Source organism: Dermochelys coriacea, chromosome 1 (genome assembly GCF_009764565.3).
Source record: "Dermochelys coriacea isolate rDerCor1 chromosome 1, rDerCor1.pri.v4, whole genome shotgun sequence".
Taxonomy (NCBI): domain Eukaryota; kingdom Metazoa; phylum Chordata; order Testudines; family Dermochelyidae; genus Dermochelys; species Dermochelys coriacea.
The window spans coordinates 28,195,423-28,209,611 of record NC_050068.2 but is presented as its reverse complement, the minus strand read 5'-3'; positions in this window follow the sequence as shown (position 1 = coordinate 28,209,611).

Sequence of the window (14,189 nt, the reverse complement as noted above, 5' to 3'; positions counted from 1 at the left end):
TCTCACTGTTTCCTTGCTTCCCCCATCAGTTGTATCTACACATAATCTCTGCCCCAAAGGGCTTACAATTTAAGAATGAGATGAGAGAATATTTTTGCTATACATGTCTGTACAGTGCCTAGCACCACTGGGCCTTGACTGGGTCTCTAGGCATTACCAGAATAAAATAACGACATAACGACATAACAACAGTGAGCTGAAACTGAAATAGAATCATAGCACCATAAGGCTAGAAGGGACCGCACGGGTCCTCTAGTCCAGTGGTTCTCAACCAGGAGTACATGGACTCGGGGTTATGCAGAGGTCTTCCAGGGGGTACATCAACTCATCTAGATATTTGCCTAGTTTTACAACAGGCTACATAAAAAGCACTAGCAAAGTCAGTACTAACTAAAATTTCTTACTTTTTTATACTACTCTATATGCTATACACTGAAATGTAAGTACAACATTTATATTCCAATTGATTTATTTTATAATTACATGGTAAAAGTGAGAAAGTATACAATTTCAGTACTAGTGCGCTCTGACATTTTTCTCTGATTTTTGTAAGCAAGTAATTTGTAAGTGAGATGAAACTTGGGGTATGCAAGACAAATCAGACTTCTGAAAGGGATACAGTAGTCATGAAGATTGAGAACTACTGATCTAGTCTAACCCCGAACCAAGATGCAGGATTTGTTGTATCTAAACCATCCAAGACAGATGGCTATCCAGCCTCCTTTTGAAAATCTCCTAAGAAGGAGCTTCCACAATGCCTTACTTCCTTATATTGCAGTAAGGCTCCTCAGAACCCCAGTTAAGCTTAGGTCACCATTGTGCGGTATAAAAACATGGGAAAGCACGGACACTACCTGTGTTACAATCCAGTTAATGTTGTTCTGTTCATGTTCCTTAGCTACTACACTACACATAAGTAATAAGATAATTTGAATTTATTAACATATAACTTGCACCATCGCTTATGTCACATCTGAATTTAGCCTGTCAACTTTTATGGATGAAATTATTGATAATGTAAAAGTATTATCTCAATACTTTGTACACCAATCCTAAAGCAGGCACCTTCTGTGAGGGCAAGAATCAGTGCTATTGCATGATATTCACATGGAAGAAACTAGAATTTGTTAAGTTACCAGTAATTTATCTGCATCCGATAAAGTGAGCTGTAGCTCACGAAAGCTTATGCTCTAATAAATTTGTTAGTCTCTAAGGTGCCACAAGTACTCCTTTTCTTTTTAGTAATTTTTCTGCAATCCTAAAAGTTGGTAGCAAATTTTATATTGTGGCAGGTTTGATTAAGTTAGTTCTTACATATGCAGTTGCATTTTCAACTTTCTTTTAGTTTGCCATGTATTTTTGTGGCATCTGACTTAAGTAGAAATTGGATTAAATAATGTTCAATGGAAAGTTTTCCAAGTTTCTTCTGTAAACTTCTGGTGATGCCTGTAATTAAGTATCGTCAGTTTCTGGTACGTGATCATAGTTCTAAAAAACATGTTGGTGTTTTATTCCATGTTTGTGTTTACTGCCAACAATGGGGAAATCATACCAACTTCCAAGGAAAAAAGGCAATACAGGAATTTAACTGATCAAAAGTGTAGTCGTTGTTTGACTTAGAATCAGGCTGCTGGCAAATGCCCATTTCTAATGAAAGCAAAAAAATTCTCCTCATCCCCAAACTACTGGCTACAGCAATTAACAGGCCTGTTGTGTGGCTTGTATTAGTAATTAATGAACTATGTACCTCAAGTTTAGAATGGAAAAATACACCATTTGCTTAGATAACATCAGAGATTGAAAAGTCCTGGGAACTGAACTTGGTACTACATTATTAACCTGAGAAATCTAAGATAAAATCTGGTCCAAGCCTCTGAGGGCCTCCTTATCTCCCTATCACACAAAAAGCATATTTCATCCTTCACAATGTTATTTGGACCTCTGGGGAAATTTATATAGAGCATGGCTGGCCATTTTTGAGTGGCATTTCTCAGAGCACATTCCACCTCTGCTCCATGGTCTGTGCTAGCTTCCATTTCATTTCTGGGTAGATGTAAGGCAGTGGTAACCAACTGGTTGATCACGATTGACTGGTCGATTCTGGAGACTCCCCCAGTCAATCACAATCTCTGGCCGCTAAAAGTCTGGTGGTGCAGTGCAGCTGCCGCTAAGACAGGCTTGCTCCCTGCCTGCCCAGCCCCATGCTGCTCCCAGAAGCAGCCAGCATGAGCCCACAGACCGGGGGCAGGGAGGGATGGGGTCTTTGCATGCTGCTCCTACCTGCAAGCACCACCCCTGCAACTCCCATTGGCTGGGAATGGGGAACTGCAGCCAATGGAAGCTGTGGGGGTGGTGCCTGGAGAGAGGGGCAGTTCACGGAGCAACATGCCCCCCCCTCGGAGCGTGTTGACTCCATCCGGGAGCAGCATAGGGCTGGGGCAGGCAAGGAACCTGCCTTAGCCCCGCTGTGTCACCAACCAGGAGCCATCCAAGGTAAGTGCTGCCCAGCAGGAGTCCGCACCCAGCCCTGAGCCCCCTTCCAGAGCCTGCACTGTGAACCCCTTCCTGCACCCCGAACCTCCTGCCCCAGCCCTGACCCCCTCCCGAAGCCAGCACCCTGTACCCCCTCCTGCAACCCAAAACTCTGCCCCAGCCTGAATCCCCCTCCTGCACCCAAACTCCCTCCCAGAGCATGCACCCCTCACCCCCTCCTACATTCCAACCCTCTGCCCCAGCCCCGTGAATGTGAGTGAGGGTGGGAGAGAGCAAATGATAGAGGGACAGGGGGATGGAGTGAGTGCAGCGGGGCTTCTTGGAAGGGGCGGGGCCTCCAGGAAGGGGCAGGGTAGAACCTGGGTTGCGCTTAAATTCAAAGAGTGATCTTGTGTGTAAAAAGGTTGGAGACCACTGATGTAAGGCACTGGTCTTAACCTAGACAAAATTAATTTGAAGGTTGATAGGCTATCTCAAAACTGCAGTATGTGGCTGTGATCATTGGAGGCCCTCAAACTACTGTCCTCTGATTTATGAGGAACTTGGAGATAGGAGGTTTCAGTGATAGGCTCCCAACGAAGTAATTTACTTACCCGTTGGTTTATCAGAGCTCAAGCGTTGAACTTCAGGGTACACTGCAAGGTCTGTCTGATCTCCCAGGTCTTTTCTGGAGGGATGAAATGAGGGGGTAGAGAGTTTTAATCTGGAGGCAGAGAAAATTGAAGGCTCTGGACACTAATTCTGTTCAATATAGGCAATTTTAAAGACTCTACCTATACTGAGAGGGGTGAGTGAGCACAGTTTATTCAGATAACTTCTGTTAATAGATACCAGCACACACCCTTTTTTTGAGTACACTATTGTTCATGGCTTTTGGATTCAGATTGGAGACTGCAACTTTGATAAGAACAAAATTATTACATCTAAATAGCCCCTATCATGCAGAATGATCCCTGACATCTTTAAAGTCACATATGTTCAGCATCACTGAAGTGCAGCCAGCTTTAGAATGCGAGGACAGCAACCAGCTGGAAGAGAACAGAAAAGTGAGGTAGGGAGAATTTTAGCCTTAGACACCTGGGCAAACTCCAGAACTAAAGTGGGGTGGAGGAATCAACAGGAACTTTAGGGGCAGATCTTGAGCTCTGATCCACCCCTTTTTGAACTACTTTGACAATGCAAAAGTAACAAGGTCTGCCCCATTCAGCAGATTCCTTCAGCATGGTGGGAGTTTCCACTTGGTATAGAGCAGTCATAGTTGTCTCCTACACTACCCTTACTCCACAGTACCCTGGCATATGGAATGAGAGGGGGGATGGCTGATGTGTACTGAACTCCAGAAATCCACAGCTGCTGGAAGAATCTTCAAGCACCCTCCCAGCTGGCTTACTTGTCCAGTCCCTCGGCTGCTCTTCTTCTAACGCAGTGGTCTCCAACCTTTTTATACACAAGATCACTTTTTGAATTGAAATGCAACCCAGGATCTACCCTGCCCCTTCCCTGAGGCCCCACCCCTTCCCTGAAGCCCCACCCCACTCACTCCATCCCCCCCGTCACTCACTCTCCCCTACCCTCACTCATTTTCAGCATGCTGGGGTGGGGGGTTTGGAAGGGGTGTGGAGTCTGGGCTAGAGTGGAGGGGTATGGAGTGTGGGAAGGGGCTCTGGGCTGAGCCTGGGGCAGGGGTATGGGGTGCAGGAGGGGGTGAGGGATGCAAGCTCTGGGAGGGAGATCGGGTGCAGGAGGGGGCTCCAGGCTGGGGAAGAGTGTTGGGGTGCAGGATGGGTTACGGGGTCCTGGCTCTGGGAGGGGTGGGTCAAGGCTGGAGAAGGAGGTTGGGTGAAGGAGGGGGTTCAGGGTGCAGAAGGGAGTATGGGGTGCTGGCTCCAGGAGAGGGCTGGGGTGCGGACTCCCACCAAGTGGCACTTACCTCGGGCGACTCCTGGTCAGTGGCGCAGCGGGTCTAAGGCAGGCTGTCTGCCTGCCCCAGCCCCACGCTGCTCCCGGAAGGGGCCAATGTGCCCCTGTGGTCCCTGGGGGAGGAGGTAAGGGGGCATGTGGCTCTGCGCACAGCCCCTCTCTGCAGGCACTGCCCCTGCAGCTCCCATTGGCCACAGTTCCCCGCTCCTGGCCAATGGGAGAAGCGGGGGCAGTGCTTGCAGGCAGGAGCAGTGCACAGAGACCCCTGCCACCCTGCCTCGGTCCGCAGGGGTGTGCTGGCCACTTCTGGGAGCGGCGTGCGGCTGGCGCAGACAGGGAGCAAGCCTGCCTTAGCAGCAGCCCTGCTGCATTACCGGACTGTTACCAGCCGGAGATCATGTTCAACTGGGAGAGTCTCCAGGATCGACCAAGCAACCCAACAGCAGCTTCACCAGCACAATGAAGGGACCTAAGGCCACGGTGAAATCTACTCAGTTGACATTTATTGACGACATGCGCCATTGATTGACTCAGGCAAACAGTGACAAAGTGGGTTGTTGTGCTGTAGAGGTTGGCTGTGCATATTCCTTGGCGACTTCAGAATCTATTCAGCAGAGTCCAAAGGTGAGTGGCAGGTCAAATCCAGGTGGCCGAACAGTAAGATCAGCCACAAGGAAACCCTTCCAAACGTCTTTAGCCAACCACTCATCATGCCATAGGGTTGCTGCTGACAGATTCAGATCTGGCAATTGAGACCACAATAGATGCCTCAACATAAGTCGTGCTCTGGGGTGACTGAAAATGTCTGTGCATAATGGGAGACCTGGAAGGGCACATAGCTTTTTCCATCAGTCTGGCTGTAGACTCTCTGAGATGACTGTGTGGAGCAGCTATGTTGCTCAGAATTGGTAGCCATAGGATAGGAATAGGGCACAAGGTGCCTGTGATGATACACATGGCCAAGTTCAATTTGACGTCAACCAATTTAGGGTGAGGTGACTGACATCACACAGGGATACAGTATTCCACTGAGGAATAGTGCAGCGTCAGAGCCAATGTGCAAAGTGTCTGTGCACCTGCACCCCATGTCAAACCAGCTAATTTGTTGATTAGATTATTCCTGGTCCTGACTTTATCAGCCATCTTTTTTAGATAGTCATGGGAAGTCAAAGAGCAGTCTATTGCGACACCAAGATAGACCAGCTTTGCCTCATATTTCAGTCATTTTCCGTTGAAGAAGATATCTAAATCACATTTAGCACTTGCATTGTGGATGTGGAAGACGCTCAAAACTGTCTTAGTCACACTTGGTTGGAGGCGACAACTGCTATAGTAGGCTGCCATCTTGGCCAGATCAGTGTTCAAAATGTTCTCCAATTCGGATGTCATCTGCATAGATAAACTTGTGTGACTGAGGTGGCAGGTCATTTGTGTACAGATTGAACAGGATGGGCACAAGCACTAAGCCTTGGGGTAAACTGTTAGAACAAATGCATGGAGAAGACAATCTATCTCGCCTGTGTATCCAAAAATGCCTGTCACAAAGTAAAAGTTCAACAGTGTCCACCACCCATGCTGGGAGAGCTCTTGACAGTTTTACCAGAAGACCAGTGTTCCATACTGTATCATAGACCACTGTCAGGTCCTGGAAAACAGCTCCTGTTCAAGTTCTGTTGAAACCCATTTTCCATATATGTCACAAGGGCTAGAACTTGGTTGTGTGTGCTTCAGCCTTTCTGGAAGTCAGCTTGGTGCATGCTGAGAGTTGTCTCTACCTTTGGAGATATACACTGGAGGATAAGCCACTTCAGGACTCTGAAGATCACAGATAGCTGAAAGATTGGTTGGTAGCATGCTGCATTGTGTGGGTCCTTTCCAGGTTTTAGAAGTGTGATCACTTTTAACAACCTCCAGATCCTTGGCAGGTTACCCTCATTAACAGCCAGAGTCAGGAATTTAGATAGCTATTTGTGCCAAGGTCTTTCAGGAACTCTCGGCTGCCCTAAAATACAGTGGACCAGAGTCTGTCATAAAAACTGCTCTAGGACCAGGGAGTCACAACCATTTCCTATCTCAATTGCACCCATCAGCTTCCCCTTAAAGTCCACTTAATGAAGACACGACCTTAATGTATCAAGTTTCAGTCAAAAGACACCCGTACAGCAAATAGATATGGAAGTCAGCTTATCTATCTCTGAAGGATTATGGAATCACTCAGCCCTGGTGGAGATCCGGTGAAACTGAATGTTACATACCCGAGGACTAGTCTGTCAGCTAAAAGACAATCATATACTGATATCAACATAGATCATAAAACTATAATTAAGTCTGCTGCTCTAACAGAAAACTTAGGAAAATAACCTGAAGAGAATAGTTTCTTAATTTGAGTCTTAGCCAATGAGTTGTGAGTAAATTACACTTCATAGCTTGCTTGGATTTAGAAATAAAACCTCATCTGTCTCCTTCACCAATTATATGCAGGCTGTTACTAAATGTTTTTGCTCTTTCCATTATAACACTTTGAAAAACCCAACTCTTCCTTTCTGTCTTGTGTTGTAATCACCTCTCCTCTCTGATTTCTTTGTACCCAGATTGCTCCCTATCTGCCCAAAATGCTGCAGCCAAAATTATAATTTTTTACCCATCAATCACAATGTATCACTCCCTTCTTTGGCTTATTCCATTGGCTTTCCCTTGTCCACTGTATCGAATTTAAAGTTGTTATCCTTGTCTTCATGACTAGGCAAACTCACCCCAGTCCAACAGCTCAGCTGTCATCTCCTACTGCGTTCCAGCCTCACTCCTTTCCCTGCACCAATAACAGCCTCTACTTCTGTCATTTCCTCCTTCTGCTTCCCCCATCGTAAACGGCCTCCCACTGCTACTTCGCTGGGCCATCACCTGCACCTTATTTAAGTCCCTCCTAAACACCCACTTCCATGAGACCTACAAGTACAAAACTAGACTAGATTAATTAAAGGATTTTGTATAAGCATTGCCTTCCTCCTTTGGATCTCGCAGTGAATCTTTTCTATCTATGCTGGGCTTCTAGGCTCAATCCTGCGACATTAAAGTCAATGGGCCAAAGGCTGTCATGTCTAGTGCAGATTGGACTATAAATAGACACATTGTCCTTGCATATCCCATGCATAAGTGTATAATAAAGAATAAAACAGGATAAGCAAATTAATGGATATTGCTATATATTTATTATACTATATTATTTCTTTACCATTCATAAAATCTTTTCATTGAAATTTATTTTTTAAATGAATCAAAACAAAAAGCATTTCATGCTTAACAGCTGTTTCCAAACCAGGCCAAAGACTATTAAACTGTGAAGGCCAGGTCTAAACCTGGAAGGTTTTGCTGGCATAGCTATACCAGCATAGTGGCAAAGCACTCCTAGTGGGGACATAGCTTATACCAAAGCACTCTTGCCAGTAGAGCTTATTCCACCATGGCATGCCCCTCCTCCCATCATAATTAAAAGCCAAAAGCGCAGTCTTGCCTGTATAACTGCATCTACATAAGTGCTTCTTTCCAGCACAGCTATGCTGGTCACAAATCATATTGTACCTCTGACTGACCTAGCTATGTCAGCAAAAGTTTGTAGTGTAGACTTGGCTGAAGAAATGTTGCCTGTCAATTAAACTTGAGTACAAGACCTGGAGAAAATCTGACCCAGACAAAAGTTTGATGTAAGCCTTCTAACGAATTTCAAAATGCAAGTGAAACACTAAAGTGAGTGAGGTTCTCCGTGTGTGTGTGTGTTCTTTTGGGATGTTCATGGATTAGGTCTTGGGTTCATCTGGTTCAAAACTCAGCACATCAAAATTAGCACGGTCTGACCTATACTGCCCAAAGCTTGACACCATTCCAAATAGAACCATTCCATTGCAGGAAACGGATGTCTTGCTGATATGGACGAATATGATTGATGTTAAATGTCAAATCTTACCAGGAAAGGAAACACTCTGAATTGTACTCTGCCACATTTTTAAAAAAAAAGAAGAGCAAACTCTCTAAGCCTGATTCACCATTGTATTCCTGCAGTTTTGTGTGTGTAACTTCAGCAAAATCAAAGCCAATAAACTGTTCTTTAAACAAAGTGGTGCTCAATCTTATCCATAGCAGAGCTGGTTCTCTGTTCTAAACAAGCCCTGTACATTTAGGCCTTGAAGATAAAAGATTTTAACTCCCCCACAGAAATGGGGAGTTATCAGCAATCATGACCAACAAGTTACATGAACAAGAATTCCCCTAGGCATCACAGACAACTTTTCTAGTAGGAATGATTTATCTCAAAAGCACACAAAGAGAACTCTTGTCCATGGAATAGGATTCCAGAATCTCAGGAGGACAGAGCCTTTAGAGAGTCTAAATATTAACTCCATAAAGCCACTTAGTTTAAGAGTTGCTCTCTGTGAAATTCACTCCTGGGCAGAAAGCAAGAATAAGGATTAGGAACCTCATAAAATGCCATTTAAAGCCTCAAAACAGCCTTATACAGAGTTGTTGTATTGCAGTGTATTTCATTTTCTGTGAAAAGCTGATGTTGACAAATTCGTTGCATTGCAGAAAAGTATAAACATTTTTAAAGAATAAAATCACTGTCTTAAGATTTTTTTCTTAGCTAGTCATATACTGTGTTTAATTCCTTTATTACTAAAAGTGTACAAAACATTTTGCTTTGTTTCATATTTCTTGCCACTAGATGGGGATGTTAGCAACTGTCTTTTTCTATTTGTGTTTTTGGTTTTTGTTTCCAATAACATCGAGCAAGTAGCATAGGGAGGAATACACATAGAATAGTATTCCTGAAATGTAAGATGTCTCACTCTTTGGAGAAAAAAATAGTAAACCTTGGGTCAATTTCTACCAGGGTGGATAAAAATCAATGATTTAAAAAAAAAAATAAAAAAAAATCAGATTTTTAAAATTTCAATTGGATTTTTTTGATAAAATGATTTTTCAGGAAAAAAAATTATCTAAAGAAAGATACATTATATCTCAAAGATATCTCATCATGGAATAGGGATTATACATTCTAATTGTATAGTATGAGACAATATATTCATGTAATGTTTAAGAAAAGTTTTGTAAATGGTTCCAATTGTTCATGGATTAGGGACCCAATTTTATGGAGTTCCAGGGGCTTCTGTATAGATTATTTAGGTTAATCTTTCTATCTACCTAATGGGACTCAGTACTCAGTCTAGAAGATACCATCAAAGATGCTTACTTTTGCAGTTTTCAGTCTGTGGTTTTGTGTCTCCAGAGATAACATACTTGTTAACAGTAAAAATGTTTTAAAATAAATAAATATATAGAGGTGAGAACTAACAGACCTCAGCCCTATTGTCCTTCTGCAAATTTGTGTACACAGAGTCTATTCCTTACCTCTCTCTAAAAGTGCAAAGTTTCAAAAAGTTCAATGAATAGAAGATCGTTGGGAGTGGAATAGATCTGGACAAGGAGAAGTCTGGAGATAAATGTGAGAAGGGAGGGACGGCAGCAGAAACAAAAGTGAAACTGTTTGAGTAGCATATTCCAGAAGTCTTGAGAAGTTTCTGGGTGTAGCCTTCATTGATTTGAGATCTACCATACCATTCTCTCACTAGAAGGGAAAACCTGTAATGGCAGCAGGCTGTAAAAGAGACCCAGTTTGAGAATAAGAACCATTCAAGAAATATATGCTTGCTGATGATGCTTTAAAGAAAGTCACACCAGCGAATTGGTGGAAGTCACTTAAGCACTTGGATTCAGAGACTGTTGAAGTAATAATTTCACTTTTAACAGCAGTAGTTTCTTCTGCTGGTCTAGAAAGAATATTTTCTTCCTTTGGACTAATTCATTCCAAATTGAGAAATCGCTTGAGACCTGAAAAAGCAGGAAAGCTTGTTTTTCTCTTTCAGATTATGAACAAACAGGAAAATGAAGGTGAAGATGACTGAGTTAGCTGCAGAAGCCAACATTTTAAGTTTCTCATGTTGACTTGGCTGACATTAAATAAAAAAAAACTAAAAAGACTACATTTCATTTAACTATTTTAGTTAAAAACAATTTTAACAAAAACAAACCTGATTTTAAAAAACTTAATGTTTAACTAAATTCAAAAATTCATATGCTTGTTTGTTAAAATATTTTATGTTTGTTGTTGAAAAAAAAATCCAGAATACATAACTTTGTAGTTTTAGTTAAATAAAACAGTTTAAATGTCTGTCTGGTGATGTTCTCCTCCTAATACAGCTTGGCAAGCAAATCCTCCAAATATTAATGATTAAAACCTGTTGAATTGGAGATATTTATGAAGTCATTGGGAGGTGAACTATCTGCTTCAATTACCTTTGGTAAATGAAATAACCAAACAATCATTCATTTTCAGATATAGCTGTAAAACTATATCTGTTTTCAAAATAAAACACTTAAAAATGTATAGCGTGTACCTTCTAAAAATGAAACCTACATCTATCTCTGAGTTGTGAAGAATATGTATTAAGGTTATAACAACCAAAAGTATGCACTTTTATGTAGAAATCCATGATTAAATCGAGTCTTAGAATCATAGAATATCAGGGTTGGAAGGGTTCTCAGGAGGTCATCTAGTCCAACCCCCTGCTCAAAGCAGGACCTATCCCCAACTAAATCTTCCTGACTAGTGATTTAAATCATGATTTAAATCACTAATTTGATTTAAATCAAATGTACCCTGATTTCTACTCTGTTTATCGACACAAGTATTTTATAATGTAATTAGATTTAAAATAATGAAAAATGCCTACCCAAAAAGGACTCTAGGCACACTCACACATCATTGATTATACAATAAAATCCCAGTAGCATTAAAATAACCTTTTCAAACAGGAATGCAGCCAACCACCTAAAGAAACTCCTTTCCACCCTTTCATTTCATATGCTTCCCACAATGACCAATGGCATTACTGTGCAAATAAGATGGACAATGTTTAGCCATTCAGGTCATATTATTTCCTACCATTGTGATTTTTATTATCACCTGTTTTTCCAGTAATATACTGAAAGGTCTGCATGTGAATAAGACCTTGCTGCAACAGGAATGCCAATAGGAATAGGCTGTTCTGTAGGACCAGTATCTGTTGTGCTACTGCAGACCAAGCAGAGGAAAAACAATTCTGGGTTGAGTAACATTTTTTTAAATACATGTTGAAACTCAACCAGAATAAACTGCAACTTCCAGTTAGTAAAGACAGACATGTTATCCACCACATTGGATAACTTTTGATTTGAACTGTTTATAGCTTTCTCAAAAGAATATACCTATCCAGGAAAAAAGGATGTCGAATTGATGTTGTCAAGACTGAATCCCAACTCTGTCACTCTGAGTGCAGAAGTGGGGCCCACAAGGATTTTAAAAATTAATTCTGGCCACACCAGGCTTGTATTAAACTATCAAGGTTACAGCTTTTCTCTGACCTTGGCTTAGTAAAAGCTGCCACCACCCAAATGCAACAAAACCCCCTTTGAACCCAGGAAGGAGCACTTGGGAATTCCTCCCTGTGGGGTACCCTCAAGCTCTTTCACCTCCCCTCTGGGGAAGAGCTGAGAAAGGAAACAAAAAACATTAGCTGTGCCTACCAGCTAATCAAACAACATAAACAAACCTCTTAGGACACCAAAAATCCAATCCTGTTCTTAAAAAAAGGTAAATTTTATTAAAAACCAAAAAGGAAGAATATACATCTGGAATTTAGGCTTTTGCTAGATTTTAAAAGAGCAATTCCAAAAACCAAGCACTCAAAATAGCTTTCTTGGTGGTTCAGCTTGTTAGAATATAGATATTCAGGCCTGTCTGTAAAGGCCTATACTCTAAAAATTTAGGTGTATTCTTATCACTTGGCTAGGTTATAGAGGTATAAAAGAAAGAATCAAAATCACTGTTTGCTGGGTGTAAGGTCCTTCTCTTACTATGACAGTCTGAGGCCCTGTGCTTAGGCTGAGATCTTTGGCTAGGCAGCAGAGGCAGCCATAACCTGGGAAGTGAATGGTCACATCCTCCATTCCAAACTAGTCACATTGAAAAAAGGTGCTATTGGGCTGTTAGGAATACACTCCTGTCCTGATCATGCCTATCGCCTCCAGAGAAAGGGAAGTGCTTAGAAAATGTAAAAGGAAACTTAGTTTGATAGCATCCTGTCTGGCAAGAACTTACTTATCAATAGCTGGGATGTGAAATCCTCACTTCTGTATTGTTTTGTCATTATAGTTCCCACTTTGCTATTGTTTATTTTCACGGTCTCTGTCTGGTTCTGTGATTGTTTCTGTCTGCTGTATAATTAATTTTGCTGGGTGTAAACTAATTAAGGGGGTGGGATATAATTGGTTACATAATCATGTTACAATATGTTAGGATTGGTTAGTTAAATTTCAGGAAAATGATTGGTTAAAATATAGCTAAGCAGAACTCGAGTTTTACTCTATAGTCTGCAGTCAATCAGGAAGTGTGTGGGTGGGGGAAATGGGGGTTGGGAAACTAGAATCATGTTTTGCTAAGGGCAGAAATGGGAACAGGGACACAGGTAAGGCTCTGTGGTGTCAGAGCTGGGAAGGGGGACACTAAGGAAGGAAACTGGAATCATGCTTGCTGGAAGTTCACCCCAATAAACATCAAATTGTTTGCACCTTTGGACTTCGGGTATTGTTGCTCTCTGTTCATGCGAGAAGGACCAGGGTAGTAAGTGGGTGAAGGAATAAGCCCTCTAACACCGCTTAAAGGTTACAAGCAAACAAAAGCATGTGGGGTTAGCACAGAGGAGTCCACAAGCCAATAAGAAATAACCCAAATTGTTTCTAGCTAAACATTCTGATTTACTTACACATTTGGAGTTCAGGTAAGTAGTTCTAGGCATGATCTGATGATTTATGATCAGACCTGGCTTAAGCTGCTTATACCATGGTTGTTCTGTCCCTCCAGCACCGAGAACAACAGACAAAGGGAAAGTTTCTTTCCCAATTTTAAAAAGTTCTACCTTTCCATTGGCTCTTTTGGTCAGGTGCCCACTTTTTTTTTTAACCTGGGGACTTTTTAACTTTTTTACAGGTAAAGCAAGTAAAGAACAGCTACCAAGAGGGATTTTACAGCTAACTCTATGGCTGGGTGTCCATCAAAGGGAGCTATCCCTGCCTTTATATAACAATTACATCTGAAAATAAAATTGAGAACAAGATTCAATATTTATCAATGCACCTTAGATCAGTGCAAATGTAATATTTGTTCCAGCTAAAGAATGCTTTGCAAAGGTCATGAAGTCTCAATTTCTACCCAACAAACTACTTGATCATTTCCATACTATAAAATGCTAATCTTGGTGCAAAAATATATATTCTTCTATGTATGTGTGTACATAGACTATTTATATATATATAGTGTATATCTAAATAGTGCCCTGCCTTATTGACTTTTGGAGTAGGACTAGCATTAAATGAAGAGTATGGCATGCATTCAGAATAGCCAAATTACTTACAAGCGGCAAAGCCATGACTTATGGAGATTATCCCAAAAGAAACATTTTTGTGGGAGGTTACAACTGTTTTGAGTAAGTCCCAAGGAGGATAGAATACTTAGCAGAGTGCAGCTTAAGTGGTCAAAAGTGCATGAAAAATGCAATTTATCACATGAATATCACCACCAGATGTGCAATATTATGGAGCAGCTGTAGCTACTCCAAAGTTGCAACTAGCTTCCTCTGTAAAGACTTCATTTCCAACCCAAAATTATATGGGCTGGAAAACTAGAA